The sequence below is a fragment of the Pelodiscus sinensis genome, chromosome 1 (assembly GCF_052426305.1).
Source record: "Pelodiscus sinensis isolate ZL-2025 chromosome 1, ASM5242630v1, whole genome shotgun sequence".
In the NCBI taxonomy this organism is placed as follows: Eukaryota; Metazoa; Chordata; order Testudines; family Trionychidae; genus Pelodiscus; species Pelodiscus sinensis.
The window spans coordinates 91795821-91812522 of NC_143052.1; the positions used below are offsets into that span (position 1 = coordinate 91795821).

General features: G+C 47.6%; 1 long non-coding RNA gene across 1 annotated transcript; it reads right to left on the bottom strand.

Annotated features, from left to right (window-relative positions):
• Nucleotides 1-1010: 1010 nt before the first annotated feature.
• Nucleotides 1011-10500, bottom strand: LOC106732082 (uncharacterized). Its single transcript, XR_016348534.1, has 3 exons — nt 10083-10500; nt 4736-4830; nt 1011-2365 (listed from the first exon to the last, which is right to left on the bottom strand). It is a non-coding gene; the product is annotated as an uncharacterized LOC106732082 (long non-coding RNA).
• Nucleotides 10501-16702: the final 6202 nt, after the last annotated feature.

Below are 16702 nucleotides of genomic sequence, written 5' to 3' on the forward strand. Positions count from 1 at the left end.
CCAACGTTAATGTCAGTGAACCAGCCCTTGTGGTCCACCAGGGCCTGCAGCACCATCGAGAAGTAGCCTTTCCTGTTTATATAGTCCAAGGCATGGTGGTTAGGGACTAGGATGGGGATGTGGGTGTTGTCTATGGCCTCCCCACAGTTGGAGAAGCCCAGGGTGGCAAAGCCATCTGTGACAGGGTGTGCATACCCTGCACTGGAGCAGGAGGGGTAAAAAGCCTGTGGGCAGAGGAAGTCCAACAGCTTCAACCAGACTGGGTATGCTCCAAGTGTTGGGACAGCATAAAAGGCCAGAAAGCAACACAGTCTGGGCAGGCCAGTGAAAGGGAAGGACCTTCAGCCAGAGCTCCTGAGCTACAACAACGAGCAACCTAGGCAGTGGGAACCGAAGGCCCAAGAGACTGCCGTTACATGGACCCAGAGGAGCCCCAGGGAAAAGTCACTGCCGGGGAACTGAGAGACCCAGCCGCTACATGCGATGACGTCCCAGCAGCACAGGTAGGAAGAGACCCAGGGAATGTGTAGGAGTGACCTCTCTTGCCCAGGTACACTTGGTATGTTTTTGCCAGATTCCCTGCTGAGAGAGCAGTAGACCTATCTGCCACTCACAGAGCTCTGGGTCAGGACCTGGTGGAGCAGGGTGGGCCTGGGGCACTAGTTCCTAAGCCACTGACTCTGGCTACTAAGCCGCACTTCCCCGGGACAAGAACTGCTCTTAGACTTTGGGCACTGAGCCACACTACCCTGAGATGAGGGTGACTCACTGACTTTGGCCAGTAGGCCATTCTGCCCTGCGAGTAGGGCCAAGTACGGACTCAGTGTTATTCTAAGACCAGAGGAACTTTCAGATTAAAGAGACGGCTGATGACCCCCACAGCCAATCGCGTGGCGTCCTCACCCCAGAATAGCTTTACTCCTGTGACATGGTGTGCATACAACACCACACCATCCACGATAGGGTCAACATGTTGTACCAATAAAAGCAAGCAGGATCTTATGAGGGGGATAAGGCAAAAAGCCACATTTATTGTAAAGATAATAATAAAGAATAAAGAAAAGATAGAAGCAAACAACGTTGTTTAACTACTTAACATTCATTCAATCATTCATCCATTCATTCAGGTTCTGTGTATTTGTTATAGTTACCAGCTTGGAAGTTGCTTGTGACAGAATACTCGCCAGGTATTCTGTACACAAGTGATGGTAGTGGGGAGCAAAGTCCTGATCAGATGCGCAGCTGAAGCTCCTGGTGGGCTGGCAGCAGAACCTTGGACTCTGACTCCATAGTCTTTTAGTCCAGTTCTTATAGGAATTTCTTCCTATGCCAGTCTATGGGAATTGCTGCATCATGCTGATGTCCAGGGTGGCTGTCAGGTGCTTGTCAGTGATCTCATAGGGTGGACCTCCAGTACTTTGTTTTCTCCGCTTGACACCTTTCGGTTGCACTGGCACCTGACGCCTTCTTCAGCCCTTTGTTGCTGCATTCTCAGGCTGGCACCTCTCAAAACCATTCATTCATCATCTAAGCACTCTCTCTCTCTTACATACATTCCCTAATTAATGTTTCCCATACAGTATTTTGTATAATAATAACTTTACATATACAAGAGTTGTAGTTACAAAAAGTCACAAGTTTCTGGGTGGCATTTCTTAAAGCATTCTCTCTCAGAGTGCTGAGTTACTGTTATAGTTACAATGTTTCACTTTGCGATTAGGGTTAATTGCTTCACAATGCTTTGAAGAGAATGGGCGTCAATTGTGTAACAATAAGTTTGAGCGTGCCCTGGGACACAGAGAGGGGAGCTGTGTCTGGCTACATGGTATTATATTTTTAACATTTTTACATGACCTAATATTACATTCCTAACAAATTATATTTTAGAGGGGCAATAATTATAAATCTAAACATTTAACAATCTTAACAAATAATAATAATAATAAATCTAAACACTTATCAAGCTTGATAACACTAAATCTAAACACTTATATGCTTCTTCTACTTAACAAACTTATGCTACTTAGACTTTTAAGTTGTGGGGAACAAATTATGGGGAGTCACTTCCACTTGGGGGAATCATTTTAAGTACTTTAATATGTTATCCCTACAAACATTCCCCAGGGCGACAACCCTCTGCAGCAATATGGTGTTGATGGTCTTGATTACCTGCATGAGCACGGCCGACTGTGGATTTCCCCACACCGAACTGGTTCTTCATGGAGCAGTAGCTGTCTGGTGTGTCGAGCTTTCACAGGGAGATGGTGACACACTTCTGCAGGGAATGTCTCATGAATTACCTCTCCTCCCTTTCATGATTGCAGAGACCACTTCCACTCCAGTTGGCAATTTATAGAACATCTCTCTGATAATTACAGAAATTGCTTAAAAAGGTATGTGTTATCAGAGAGGTATTTAATATTTTAAGTAGTGCTGTCAAGCAGTTTAAAAATTGTGCGATTAATCTCACGGTTAAACAATAATAGAATACCATTCATTTAATATTTTTGGGTGTTTTCTACATTTTCAAATATATGGATTTCTATTACAACACAGAATACAAGATGTACTTGCTCACATTTTTATAAAAACAATATACCGTTAAAAATATTTTCAGTTCCCCCACTAGCAGTAGTGTAGTGCAGTCTCATTACCATGAAAGTTGAACTTACACATAGAATTAATGTAGAAAAAAATGCATTCAAAAATAAAACAATGTAAAACTTTAGAGTCTATAATTCCACTGAGTCCTACTTCTTCTTCAGCCAGATTTGCAGGCAAACAGGTTTGTTTCCATTTGCAGGAGACAATGCTTCCTGCTTCTTTTTTGTAATGCTTTTAATTAAAAAAAATGGTAAGCAAATATAATGAAGTGTGCCCACTACGCTTTGTATTCTATAATATAATTGAAGTCAATGTATTTTAAAACGTGACACCCTTTTAGATACCTGAAAACCGCTATCATGTCCCCTCTTAGTCTCTTCCTTTCCAAAGTAAACAAGCCCAATTCTTTCAGTCTTTCTTCCTAGTTCATGTTCTCTAGACCTTTAATCACTCTTGTTGCTTTTCTCTGGAATTAAATAAATTCATGGAGGTTAAGTCCATCAATGGCTATTAGCCAAGGATAGGTAGGAATGGTGTCCCTAGCCTCTGTTTGTCAGAGGCTGGAAATGGATGACAAGAAAGGGATCACGTGATGATTACCTGTTGTGTTCACTCCCTTTGGGACACCTGGCATTGACCACTGTTGAAAGACAGGATACTTGGCTAGATGGACCTTTGGTCTAGCTCAGTATGGCTGTTCTTATGTTCTCTCTTATCTCCTAATTGAGTGGCCAAACAATAGGAAATTAGCAAAAGCGATGAGGAGTTCTGTGGCACTTTATAGACTAACAGATTTATTGGAGCATAAACTTTTGTGGGCAAAGACTCACTTTGTCAGATGCATAGGAAATTAGACTCTACATTCATATATATACATGCACACCCACAACCCTATATAATTTTCATGTAACATCCTCCTCACTCCTTTGTTTGTATTAATCCCAATACGCTCTTTAGGGTATGCACTTTTTTCTTCTATATCTGTCAAGTGCCATGTACATCTCTGGAAGTGTAGAAGTAATGATTATTAATAGCATCAACAGTGAGATCAAATTAAAAATGCATCAGATACATAAGCTTTTAATTGTCCTAACTTTTGTGTACTTAATTTGTCAGGATTAATGTTACTTTTACATGAGCTTCATCTTTCAGTCATTGGATCACGTTATACCTTTCTCTGCTAGATGGAAAAGCCCATTGTTAACTGTTTGTTCCGCATGTAGGTATTTATAGACTGGAATCAAGTCACCTCTTAGTCATCTGTTTGTTAAGCTAAATAGATGGAGCCTATCATGGTATAAGCATTTTTTCTAATATTTTAATCATTCTTGTGGCTCTTTTCTGAACCTTCTCCAGTTTATCAACATCCTTCTTGAATTGTGGACATCAGAACTGGACACAGTATTTCAGCAATGGTAGTGCCAGTGTCAAATATACAGGAAAAAACCCTCTCTATTCCTACTTGAGATTCTCTTGTTTATTCATCCCAAGAGCTCATTAGTTGTTTGGATGCAACCTTATACTTGGTGTTCATGTTCAGCTGATGATTGGCTATGATCCCCAATAAGAGCATGGGGCCTAATATTGATCTCTGTTGGATCCATTTAATGTGCCATGTTAATTTTATATTGTTCAAGTTTTGTAATCAAAATGTTGTGTGGTATCAAGTCAAATGCTGTACAGAAGCTTAAATATGTTATGTCAACATTGTGTCAGTTTTGTCTGATAAAAGTAAATTTACCAAAAAAGATACTGAGTTAGTTTGAGATCTACTGATTTTCATTAATTGCATTACCTTTCTTTAATTCTTCATTAATTGAGTATTGTGTCAGCTGCTCCATTATCTTGCCTAGGATCTATGTCAGGCTGACAGAACTAAAATTGCTCAGGTCATCCTATTTGCCCTTTTGAAAAACTGGCACAATGTAATTTTCAAACTGTCATCTGGAGCTTTTCTAGTGCTTCAACACTTATTGAAAATCAACATTAATGGTTGAGCTTTTCAGCCAGATCTTGAAAGGCTTTGGATGCAAGTTTTCGGAATTGCTGATTTTAAAATATCTAATTTTAGTAGCATCTGTTTAATATCTCCGTCCCCCCAGTGATACTAGTGGAACAGAAAGAATATTACCTCTATACGATGAGATGAAGGTAAAGAGGATGCTATCACCTTCCCTCCTCTTGGAAGCTCTGCTCTGAGTGCCCAAGTGTAATTTTTAGAATGGACTGAAAGAAAGGAAAAGAAGCAAGGGCAATGTGTTGGGAAGGGTCACATACTCCCAACTCTGTGGGTGGAAGGGTAAGGGACTGACCAGCAGCTGACAGGGAAACTAGCGGGGAGGGGGAGGGGGGAGTCTTGCACCGGCAACAACCCCCCCCCCTTGCCTCCCGCACTCAAGCAATGGCAAGAGAAGTGAAGCATCGCTGCCCCAGCTCCCACTGGCCACATTTCTTGGGGGAGGGGCAGAACCGCCTTGCACTCACTGGCAGGAAGCAGAGTGAGCTGGGGCTGTGTCGCTCTGCTTCCCTCACTGCTGCTGATGAGTCTGGGGGGCTGGGATGGACCCCTGCTGCTAGTGCCAGCCTGCTGACCCCACTTAGTCCCCTGGGCCACCTTGGTTGGGGAAAGAGACGGCAGGGGTAGAGCAACGGCGGGGAGGAGGTGGAGAAAGGACAGAGCAAGAGTGGGAAGGAGCAGTGCAAAGGCAGGGAGAAGTGTGGAATACTCTTACTTTTTTTATTATTATATTAATTACAATGAGATGGATTAATTTTGCATTGTGTAAATGTTTTCTTCTCTCATTTGTGTATTTATAATCTTTTATTTGTATAGTGTTCCCTTGTTCCTGTATTATGAGAGGGCAAATAGGAATGCCCAATTTACCTTCTTTATGCCATTCATTATTTTATACTTCCTTTGTGTCCCATTTTGTTTGTCTCATCTCACAGGTCAACAGTCTCACCATATGGAAGTTTCTGGACTCTCTCTGCTCCTGTACTATGTTTTTGAGATAGGATGACCAGAACTGAATGAACACAGTATTCTAGATGTCCCAATTATTTATATAACAATTTTGTAATATTCCCTGTATTATATTCTGTCTCATCATAGCATGTTGTTTGATTTCTTGATCACCCTGCACACTGAGCAGTTTTCCTTGAGTTGTCCATAATGATGTCGAGCTTTTTTAGTTAATTTAGGATCCAGTAATAGGAATAGGTAATCCAAATGAGTTTTACTACAGTAAAATTATGTTGTTCTCTGCATTAGATATATTTACAGGGCAAACATACCCTTTGTCTCAACAACTCATTGCAGCAGGGATGGGGCACCTTCAGCCTGTGGGCCAGATGTATCTGACCGCTTGCTTTGATACAGCCATTACGCCTTGGGACTCTCCCCCTCCCTCCACAGGGGGGGCAAGCCAGCACTCTCACTCCAGCCACGCACAGGGGTGTTGAGGTTTGACACCCCTTACCGGTTTATGGAGCACCATTTCCAGCTCCCCACTGCTGGGGGAAGAAGGGGGGAGCCCTGCCAGCTGTATCCAGCCCATAAATTCTGCCTGGCACAGAGAGAGAATAACTCTGCACCTGGAATCACTCCCATTAGTCAGGAATCCCAGCTAATAGGACTGGTGTGGGGTGATGCTGGCGCCACCAGGAGTTGTGCCAGATAGATACCTCAATCTCCTGTCCCCTCCCACATCCCAGTCCCACCCTGCTCCTGCACTGTCTCCTGCTCAGATCCATCTCTGCCTGCTCCTGCACCTCCACTCCACTCTACTCCTATACCATCCCTGCCACCCAGACCCCTCAACCTGCTCCTACACCCTCCCTTCTGTCCAGATTAAACTTTCCCACCCTCAACCCACTGACTGGCAGTCTCCTCCCACATGCTGAACCCCTCATTTTTGGCCCTACCCCAGAGCCTGGGAGGGCCTACAAAATCTCCTAGCCCCAGACCCCAGAAGAGTTAATCTGGCCCTGGGGAAGCCCTGTGCCTTGCTCGTAGGAACCCTGGTACCCCAACCTGCATGAGTGAGGTAAGTGTGTCTTTTTTTCTGCTTATCAGTCATGGGCCATTTATGTGATTTTTTTTGTGCTTCTCATTTGCATATAGCCCCTAACTGATTTTAATGTGGGTCAGTCACCTTGACCTAAAAAGGGTTCTCCATTCCTGCATTACAAGGTGCTTTGCATCTCCTTTCTTGGTAGCTGTATTTGCATGTGAGACAGTTGCAAACTTTATCCACTAGAGGTCATAGACTATCTGCAAGACAGTATGATAGTCCTGCAGTACCTTAGAGCAGGGGTTCCCAAACTTTTGACATGGGGACCAGTAAATCCATTCACGAGCTTTTGGAGGACCAGTAACATTCATTTGCATATTCATTAAGCAAATGATGAATATTCAAATAAGTTGCTTCTGGTCCTCCCAAAGTTCCCAGTGACCGAGTTAGCAAAGCTTTTGATACAGTCACCCACAATATTCTTGCCAGCAAGTTAAGGGAATATGGATTGGATAAATGGACTGTAAGATGGATAGAAAGCTGACTAGATCAGGGTTTCCCAAACTTTTTACTTTAGTTGGAACCCAGTTTTTTTAGTACTGTTTTTTGCAACCCAAAAATATAAACACATTAAAAAAAATGAAAAATTAATAAATTTTCAGTTTTCACCTGGCTGCATCCTCCACCCAGCCTGGGCCAGGGCTTGGGGGACCCGGCGCTGCATGGGCACTCCAGGAGGTGGGAGCAGGAGCAGACTGGGGATAGGGTAGCTGTCTAGGAGGGAGGGTGAAAGGAAGGATAGGGTTGCCAGGTGTCCGGTTTTGTACCAGACAATCTGGTATTTGAGGGTTTTGTCTGAGCAACAAATTGAGAAATTACCAGACATATAAAATGCCTGGTATTTTCTAATTAGGTAAGTTTTATTATAATTAGGTGTATCAGTCCTTTGCTGTGAACTGCCTGGATAGTAGATGTGCTCACGCTGCCTGAGTGTGTCTACCTGCCAGGCAGTTCACAACTACTGGAGGGAGGGTATGTGGGGGGGGGGGGGGAGGGAGCAAAATGGAATCCCCAGGCAGACTGACTCCTCTGCCAGGGTCTGTAGGGTCTGCATGTGCCCAGGTCAATCCTACTCCCCCCCCTTCTCCTCCCGATCTCCCAGTCAAGCCCTGCTGCCCCCGTCCAGCCCTGCTTCTAGCAGCCAGTTCTCCCCGCCTCCCACCAATCTCCCCTGTCAGCCCTACTCCCCCAACGACCCCCCCCCAACCAGCCCAGCTGCCCCCGTCCAGCCCTACTTCTCGCAGCTGGTTCTCCCGTCCTCTTCCTCCTGTTCTCCCCTGGCCAGACCCCCCCCCCCCCCCCCCCCGTCCAGCCCTGGTTCTGCCACCTGTCCTCCCCAATTTCTGCTGGACAGCCCCACTCCCTCCAACCCTGCTTCCGCCACCTGCCTGCCTGCCCCCTCCCCCCATCTTTGCGGGACAGCCTCACTACCCTCAACCTTGCTTCTGCCCTTCACCAGCCCCCCCATCTCCACAGGACAGTCCTGCTGCCCCCAACCCTGCTTTCCCTGCCCGCTCGCCCCCTCCCCCCAATCTCCGTGGGACAGCCCCGTTGCCTCCAACCCTGCTTCTGCCGGACATCCGCCCGGATCTCCACGGGACAGCGCTGCTGCCTCCAACCCTGCGTCTGCTGCTCACCTGCCCGGATCTCCGCGGGACAGTGCTGCTGCCTCCAACCCTGCTTCTGCTGCTCACCTGCCCGGATCTCCGCGGGACAGCGCTACTGCCTCCAACAGTGCTTCCGCCACCCCCAGCCCACCCACCTAGATCTCCACGGGACAGCCGTTACCCCTAACCCTGCTTCCACTGGTTGCTCACCCACCTGTCCTGATCTTCGCGGGACAGCCCTGCTGCCCCCAACCCTTCTTCCCAGTGGTCGGTTCTACCTTCTGCCCGCTGCCACTTCCTCCCAGCCCGCCCCACTCTGCTCCCCTGCCAACAGCTACGCTGCGGCCCGGTAAGCCACGGCCCATAGTTTGGGAAATGCTGATGTTGACAATTTGTGTGTTAGGTTATAAAGTTTTAGCTTTTTTAATCTCAATTTCTACTGTAATTAAATAATTAGCATATGACTTCTCTCACAAATTCCTCTAACTGTGAAAATTTAAATGGATAAAAACAAAAAGCTTAAAAATAAAATTGATATTTTACACAGAAATGATTAATAATAATTTTGGATTTAAAGGTGCCAAGTATAAAAGTGGTTCAAGCGCTCTCTATAGTCTAGACATCCTTAGTTAGGCAATATCTATGGTCTGGCATCTCCATGGGTGTTCCCTTGGCTTGGTGAGCTCCTAAAGGGCTGTGCTCCTGGAGCTCCACATCCACCCTGCCGCTTCCCCCGAATGTCTCCCCTTACCCCTCCTCCCCATTTGGTCAATGCTAGACCCTCTGCTGCTGTGGGGATTCCCTCCAGTGGCAGCAGTGGGGCCAGCATGACTGAGTAGGGAGTGCAGCAGGGTGGGGGGAGGGAAGCACTGGGATAAGTGTTCTCTTATGGGGCTGTGCTCCTGGCTTTTGGCTTCAGGGCTTTGTAGCTACCTTGGCTCTTCCCCCAGCATCCCCCTTCCCAACCTTGTTGGGTCAATGCTGGCTTGTTTGCTGCCACTGGAGCAGAGCCCCGCAGCTGGAAAAAGCAGAGGGGGCAGCCTTGATCTCCCGTGGTCAAGCAGAGTCTGTGGATTGCCCGGAGGGTGCCGGACCAGGGAGGTACGACGTGTACGTGGCAGCTGTAAGAATGGTTCCTACAGTGCGGGTGGAAATGTGGGTCCCCACCCTTCCCTGCGACTCCCCTGCTGTCCTGGGCTCCCCACCCAGCCCTGCCAATGCCTCTTACGCCCGCCCAGGCCCGCTGACGTGTGGGGGGGGGAGAAGGGGGGGAACAAACGGAGCAGCTGCCTCAGGGCTCCGGCCCCCAGAACAGCGGCGGCGGCCCCCAGAGCCCCGAGCTCTTGACATTGCTGCTGGGCGCTGCAGGCGGCTCTGAGGGCTGCTGGGGAGGGGCGGGGCGACAGCGCAGCCGGAGCCGGCTCCCCGCCTTGCCCGCGGCCCGGCCAGTCTGTCGCCCCCGCTCCCGGCGTTGTGGAGAGGGGCTGGCCCAGTGCTCTCGTGGCTGGGGCTGCTTTGTGGGGGCGGGGCGCTGTGCAGGTGAAACGAGATTCCCAATAAGGCCTCATGGATCGTGTCGCCCTCCCTTCGGCACGGGCAGCCCAGGGAAGGTGCCCTGCCGCGCATGCCCACTGGCGGAGTTCGAGGGAAGTTCGAGGCCCAAAGGCTACTGTCCCTTTAAGAATCCAGACATTTCCGTCCCTCAGCTTGCCCACCTCCCTTACAGCCGAGGACATTATTTCTGTCTTCTAATTGGCTGCTTTACACACCAATCAAAAGAAGTCCCGCCGCCACCCACCTTCTCTCGTCCTTTCCCATTCAGTGTCCGTTAGCTTCCCAGGCCGCTCGACCGCCACGGGTTGGCATTCATGACACTCAACTCGTTCTGCGTATTGTGATTGGCCAAACGAGCCGTCAATCAGCTAGTCTAGGAGAGGGTGGGGCGAGACGGTGGCCGTGGCTGACGAGCCGGCGGTGGCGAGGCAGGGTTGCCAGCAGTTCGGGGAAGTTTGTTGCCGGGGGCGGCGGCGGCGCAGGCGGCTCCGGAAGGGGACAGGCGATGCCGAAGCCGGGATGTAGCTGTGACCAGGTGAGTGCGAGGCCCAGGCCGCTGAGCGAGCCGAGCCCACCCGCGCGGCAGGGCCCATCCGTGTCGGGGGATGGACCCGCCCCTCCTCGGAGACGCTGGGCCCCGTTCCCCGCCCGTTAGCGCCGCGGCTGCCTCTGTGCCCCCCCCGACCTGCTGCGCCTTTACCAGCCCAGCGACACCCCCGCCCCCCAGCTCCCAGTGGGACACCCCTGACTCCCAGCCCAGCGAGACCCGCCCCTTCGCCATGGACTCTCCCTTTGAGCTGCTTTGCTGCAGCCTCCCCTCTTCTGAGCCCCTCGTTCTCCTCTCCTGAGATATGGCTCCTTGTGGGTCCCCCGGTGAGACACCTCATCCCTGTGAGAAACCTCTTCCCCCTCCCCCGTGGCACTCACTACCTCGTCCTCGCGAGCCCCCAAGTTAACACCTCATTTCCTCCGCGCTCTGCTCGAATAACACACCTTCTCCTTCATGAGTCACGCTCGCTGCTTAGCCCTGCATAGTCTAGCCTGTAGTGACCTGCTCTATCGTTCCCTTTCTTTCTATGAACGCCCCACTTATATATTTACAATCCTGATGGTTGTGGTTATACTATGATGTATGCGGCAGTAAATCCCCCATGGTACTGCATCTGCATGGGTTTACTCAGTGGATTGTTTCCTGTCCCTAGCAGAGGCCTTGGATGTCTGTTTGGTAGGTAATGCATATTTAAAACAGCTCATACGTTAGGAGTTACCTAGAACACTCCAGTTTTTCACCTGTGTAGCCCCAGAACCTTGTATGAGAAATACTTGTACATCCTGATGTAGGCAGAGTGATCATATGTGAAAGCTGATGTTTTGCATATTAATGTATATTTTGGTGATGCTACAAGTATTGCAAACCATTCTGGAGAGTAAAACACATACCAATGACATGACATAACATTTGTGTGTGTGTTCCCTACTCTATCATACAATTTTTAGCTGATATGGGCTTGTCCTATTTCTGTTCTTCATATGCTAAACCTTGAGTAGGCTAGCAGTTTTGGATTTGCTCTTGTTTGCAACCTTTGTTTTATTGTGCTTTGTAGCTTAAGTAGTGGGTCATTTGCAATTGCATCTCAGCCTGTGCGGAACAGGTAATGTGTTTATAAAGGGTTGTGAAGTCTTTTCTGTTGAAAATTATTATATAGATTTCTTACAGAACATTTTATTTTATTTTTTATATGAGCTATCAGATATTTAGTTTCCTGTGAGATTTTGATGAGGAAGTGCTTCCAAAACACAGGAGACTTTTACTGTGTACTTTGCTAAAGACTACAACACAATTTAAATTGCAAAGCTAATGAAATTAAGCACAAACTTCTGAGCCTATTACCTCTACTAAGCATATTGAAGGAGACATTAAGAAATACATTTTAGCTGACTTTTAATTGATTTCACTTTGACATGTTGATGTCACTACCTGGTTTGTGAAAATGTCCTTAAATGCATCCTTGTAAGATTTCTGGTATATGTGATGACAAAGAATGATGCTTTCAGAACTGTGAAAATGACAGGATTAGAAGAAGTTGAGAAAAGAGTTTAAAAAATGTAAAATTCAAATATTTTTGGCTAGTCCTTCTCCCCCCCTCCCACCCCCGAACATACCTTTTAACAGGATGTGATACTTCAGGCTTTATTTTAACTTTTTATTTCACTTTCATAATACTTTGCTATTCTATCTTTTGATTTTGAAAAAGTTCAGTTTCTTAACTGAGTAATTTTGAAAGTTGTGTTGACCTTCAGTAATATGTATAAGTGAACTCTGCAGCATCAGTTCCAAAGTGTATCTTTTTTTCTTGTATCTGAAACATTGATAAGGGAAGTTAGCCATCTGATTAAGCATGATTAAAACTCATGTTATAGGAGTGTTTCATGTACAGTGCACTGGGAGTGGAAGAATGGAATCCATTGTGTCTCATGCCTGCTGATTAAGGAATGGTTGAAGGGAGATACCTGTTCTTACTGCTTGGAATGTTGATAGTTAGCAGCTGTCGTCTAGGATACCAAAGTGAAGATAGAAAATAGTGGTGTAATTGCATGTTGATTCTAAACTTCGGTTCTTTATGCACTCCTGTTGAAAGGAGGAACAGTTAAATACACTTGAAAATAAATGCCACACAGTCTTGAAAGAAGGAGGAAAACTTGGTATCTCTGGCCTGCATTAGTAACGTGCTGAGAGAGGGCACTATCCCACTTGGTCTCTTTTATTTCCTAACTAGCCAATTAGCCTGTCAAAGACAGGATTTTCAGGTCTCTCCTCCATGTCGGTCTCTTGCTTCGTGTCTCTCTCTCTCCTTCTGCCTCCCCCCAACCCCCAGCTCTCCTCTGCCTTCTGCCTCTCTCTCCGTCTTTCTTTCTCTTCTCCCCCTCCTGCCTCTCACTCTCCCTTTCTCTTCTCCTATTCCTCCTGCCTCTCACTCTCTCTCCGCTCCGTCTCTCTTTTTATCTTCTCCCCCTCCTGCCTCTCTCTCTCTCTGTCTCCATTGGGGATGCACGTTCATCCAGGCCCTGCCCTCTGGGCGTATACGTCACCGCTTCGCCTCCCGCCGTGGTGCTCGGCTGAGTTCTGCGCTGCTCCGCTGGGCCGCTGCGGGGGAGCAAGTGGCCGTTTGGGCTCCCCCACGACGGCCCAGCGGAGTGGTGCAGAACTCAGCCGAGCACCACGGTGGGAGACAAAGGGGGGCAGGGCGGTGACGTATAGGGTTGCCAGGTGTCCGGTTTTCTACCGGACAGTCCAGTTTTCTGGCCCTCTGTCCAGTAAAAAAAAAATATCAGAAAATACCAGACATATACAATGTCCGGTATTTTCTGGTTCTCTGGCTGGGCACCAGACAGAAGCCTGGTGAGGCGGGGAAGTGGCTGGGAGGTGGGGCAGGATCAGCGCTGGGAGCCTCTAGTTGCCTCTGAGAAGCAGGGGAAGTTCTGTCCCTGCTCCTGAGTGCTGTTCCAGCGTGTGCTGGAGCCGCAGCTGGACTTGCTTCTCTGGGACCATGAGCGGGTCGGGTAGCACCTTGGGATCTACACGTGCCCGGGTGAGTCCGGCTCCACGCTGGCCGATTATCTCTCCCTTCCCCCCCCCCCACCAGCCAGTTCCTCCTCCTGATTTCCCATGGCCAGCCTCACTGTCCCCAACTCCCACCCCCGACCAGCTTTGCTTCCTGCCAGCCGCCCCTCTTTTGTTCTCCCCTGGCCAGCTGTGCTGCTTCTGCTTCTCCCTGCCAGCCAGCCCTGCTCCTCTCCCAGCTGGTCTCTCCCTCCTCCCGCCCCCGATCAAGTGTGTCCATTTTTTTTACCCTACCCTAATGACATACACTGCCCCGCCCCCTGGCCCGGTATGTCACTGCCCCGCCCCCTTCCCCTCCCGCCGTGGCGCTCGGCTGAGTTCTTGCTCCCCCACGGCGGCCTGGCTGAGTGGCTCAGAACTCAGTCGAGCGCCACAGCGCAAGGCAACAGAGCCCCCCCCCCCCTCCCAGAGGTGACTCGTAATGCTACAGCGTTAGTCTCAGACATTGGGCTACCATATATATATATATATATATATATATATATATATGATTGTGGCATCTGAACTGTCAAGAAAAATGAAATTTTTAATTGTTTATTATTACTGCCTTTGCGACTGTTTTCTTGCAACAAATGAAAAGAACCTCCCGCCCCCAATAACAGTAGATAATCTGCCTCTGCTCTAGTTGGTTGTATCATTACAGGTCGAAACTCTATAATCCGCACTTCTCTTGTTCAGCAACATCCCTAGACTGGCATACTCTGAGAACGCTCACAGGGATAAGCTGTTGGGCCTGGGCAAGGAGTGTTGCCAAACTAGGCGGCTACGATGGAGTTCCAGGGGCAGCAGAGTCACTGGGAGCAACGCAGAGCCCCCAGTCCTGGGGTAGGGGAGCAGAGCTCCCTGTAACTGAGGGAGTGCAGTAGCATGGCTGATGGAGGGGAGCATGGAGCCCCTTGGGCCATAGTGAGGGTGTTGGGGAGGGAAGTGCAGAGCTGCCGAGCAGAGCATGGAGCACCCCAAGTAGCAGCAGAGCTGCTCTGTGGAGTGAGACACTCCCCAGGCGGCAGCTGCTTGGCAGAGTGTGAAGCCCACCGAGTGGCAGCAAAGCTCCTGGGAAGAGCGCAAAACCTCAGGTGGCAGAAGGGCACTGGGGGGAGCACAGAGCCACTGGGCTGCAATAGAGCTGCTAGAGAGAAAGCAGAGCCCCCAGCCACCAATGAGAGCACAAGGTCCCTAGTAGCAGTGAAGCTGCTACAGGAAGAGTGGAGCTCCAAATGGCAGTGGAGTTCCTGGCCTTTATGGGGAGATTGGAGCCCCCAGCTGCAGTGAAGTTGCAGGAGAAAAAGTAGAGCTCTCCCTTTCCTGCCACACTGTGGAGAGAGCAGAGCCCTGGGTGGCAGTTGAGCTGCCTGGGGAAAGGCAGAGCTCTTTGGCCTCCAAGGGGGAAAACTGAGCCCTGCTGCATTAACCTCTCCTGGTTTGGTAAATTCCCTGGTTTGGGACCAGTCAGGTCCCTAGGGTGCTAGACCAGGGAGATACAACCTGTAATTACATTAATATAAATTCAGTTTGACAGATTCCCAAATGATTTTAAAAAGGTAAGTTTGTCAAATATGAGACACAGAAAGATATTCAGAAAGTTTGGTTGTCATGACAGCAGTCGTATGGCAACTTCTCTCCTTAAATATGAAGTAATAGGAGATGCTTGGATTCAATGATTAGAACTTGTTTGTGATTATAAATCAGGGGGATGCTTTGGCTCTTAGTGGATTTTGCTTGTATGTGTCCCATAAAACATCTGTAGTTTGCACAGTCTTATATCCGTAAATCCTAATAGAAGTTTTGCATTTTCCATCCGTTAATCAGAGTACCCTTACTTCTCAAAGAAAATATTAATTATTGATTTCCCTTGCTATTGATATCTGATCATATTGCAGATTACCTTTAACTGCAGGTGTAACAGATGTATAGTAAGGAAAACAGAAGCAGACAGCAAACTGTTACAGAGATTAGAGTCATGGAAGCTGTAAGCATCAAAAGATGAATGGCACCAATAAAGGTGAAGTCCTATATCCAGATAGAGGAAATAAGCAGCCCAAATATAGAGGAAGGGGTGGGAAATGTAAGTAAACAATCATTGCCATGCATTAAAGGGATGTTTTTCATCCTGTCTCATTAATACTATTGTAACATTGTTTTCATTGCATGGATCTCTCTAAATTTTACAGGGAAGGTCTGAAACTGAGTGGCTGGATGGGAGACATGCAGCATAGGGCCTGTAGTCAAATATTTTTGTACCATGGAGTACTTATTAGAGAGGTATTAGGAGATCATCTTTGAGAATATTCAATCAAGATACTACTGCACAATATTCCCTGAGTACAACTTGGCTGCACCTTTTAATAGAAAATTACCTCCAGTAAGTTAAGGATTTGTCAGTCCCTTTAGTGGCAGAAATATAGTGGAACCTGCTTAAAACTAAATTGTTTCTAGTAAATATGTAGTGATGCAAAAGTGGTTGACATTTTATGACCTGTGTTGTGCAAGATGTCATACTAGACAATCGCGATAGTCCTTTCGTGCCTTTAAAATGTCAGTTGAGGAAAAGAAAATTGCCATGTTCTTCTATGTTTTGAAAAATTATGCACGTTGCAGTGACCCTTTGCCTGGGCTGGTTTTAAGCATCAGCAAAGCCCTGTATCTTATGGGTGAGCACTCACTCTCTCCTGACAAGGGGGACCAGAATGAGGGGCAGCTCCTAGCTTGACTTTACTGCTGTTTCATCTCTGACGGAGTTCCATACCCATACATGTGGCTTAAATTGAAATTCTCCGGTGAGGGACAAAAGGGAGGGAAAGGGCTTGACTAAAAGAAGGTTTCATTATACCTGTTAAAATACATCTCTAGTTTACTATCGTAAATTGGACATGAATGGAGTGTTTTTGTGTTCTACCCAAATATACTTCAATACAAGGTAAAGTAATTGCAAGTTTTCTGCCTCTCATACTGTCCTCAGATTGTCTTGTGAGCTGATACATTCCTTGATTTCTTTGAAACTAGGGATGTTAAAATGGTTGACCAGTTAAACAGTAGTGCTTAACTGGTTAATTATTTTAAATTAGTCTGCTGCCCAGCCTGCCTCCCAGACCACAGACCCCTCCATTGGGACGGCTCTGGTTGTGGCTGACTGATGATGGAATTCACCGGCAAGCCTCATGCTTATCAGTACGCTTACCAGTTAACAGTTTAACATCCCTACTTAAACTAGTGTTTAGTAAGTCTATATAGTATACAATATT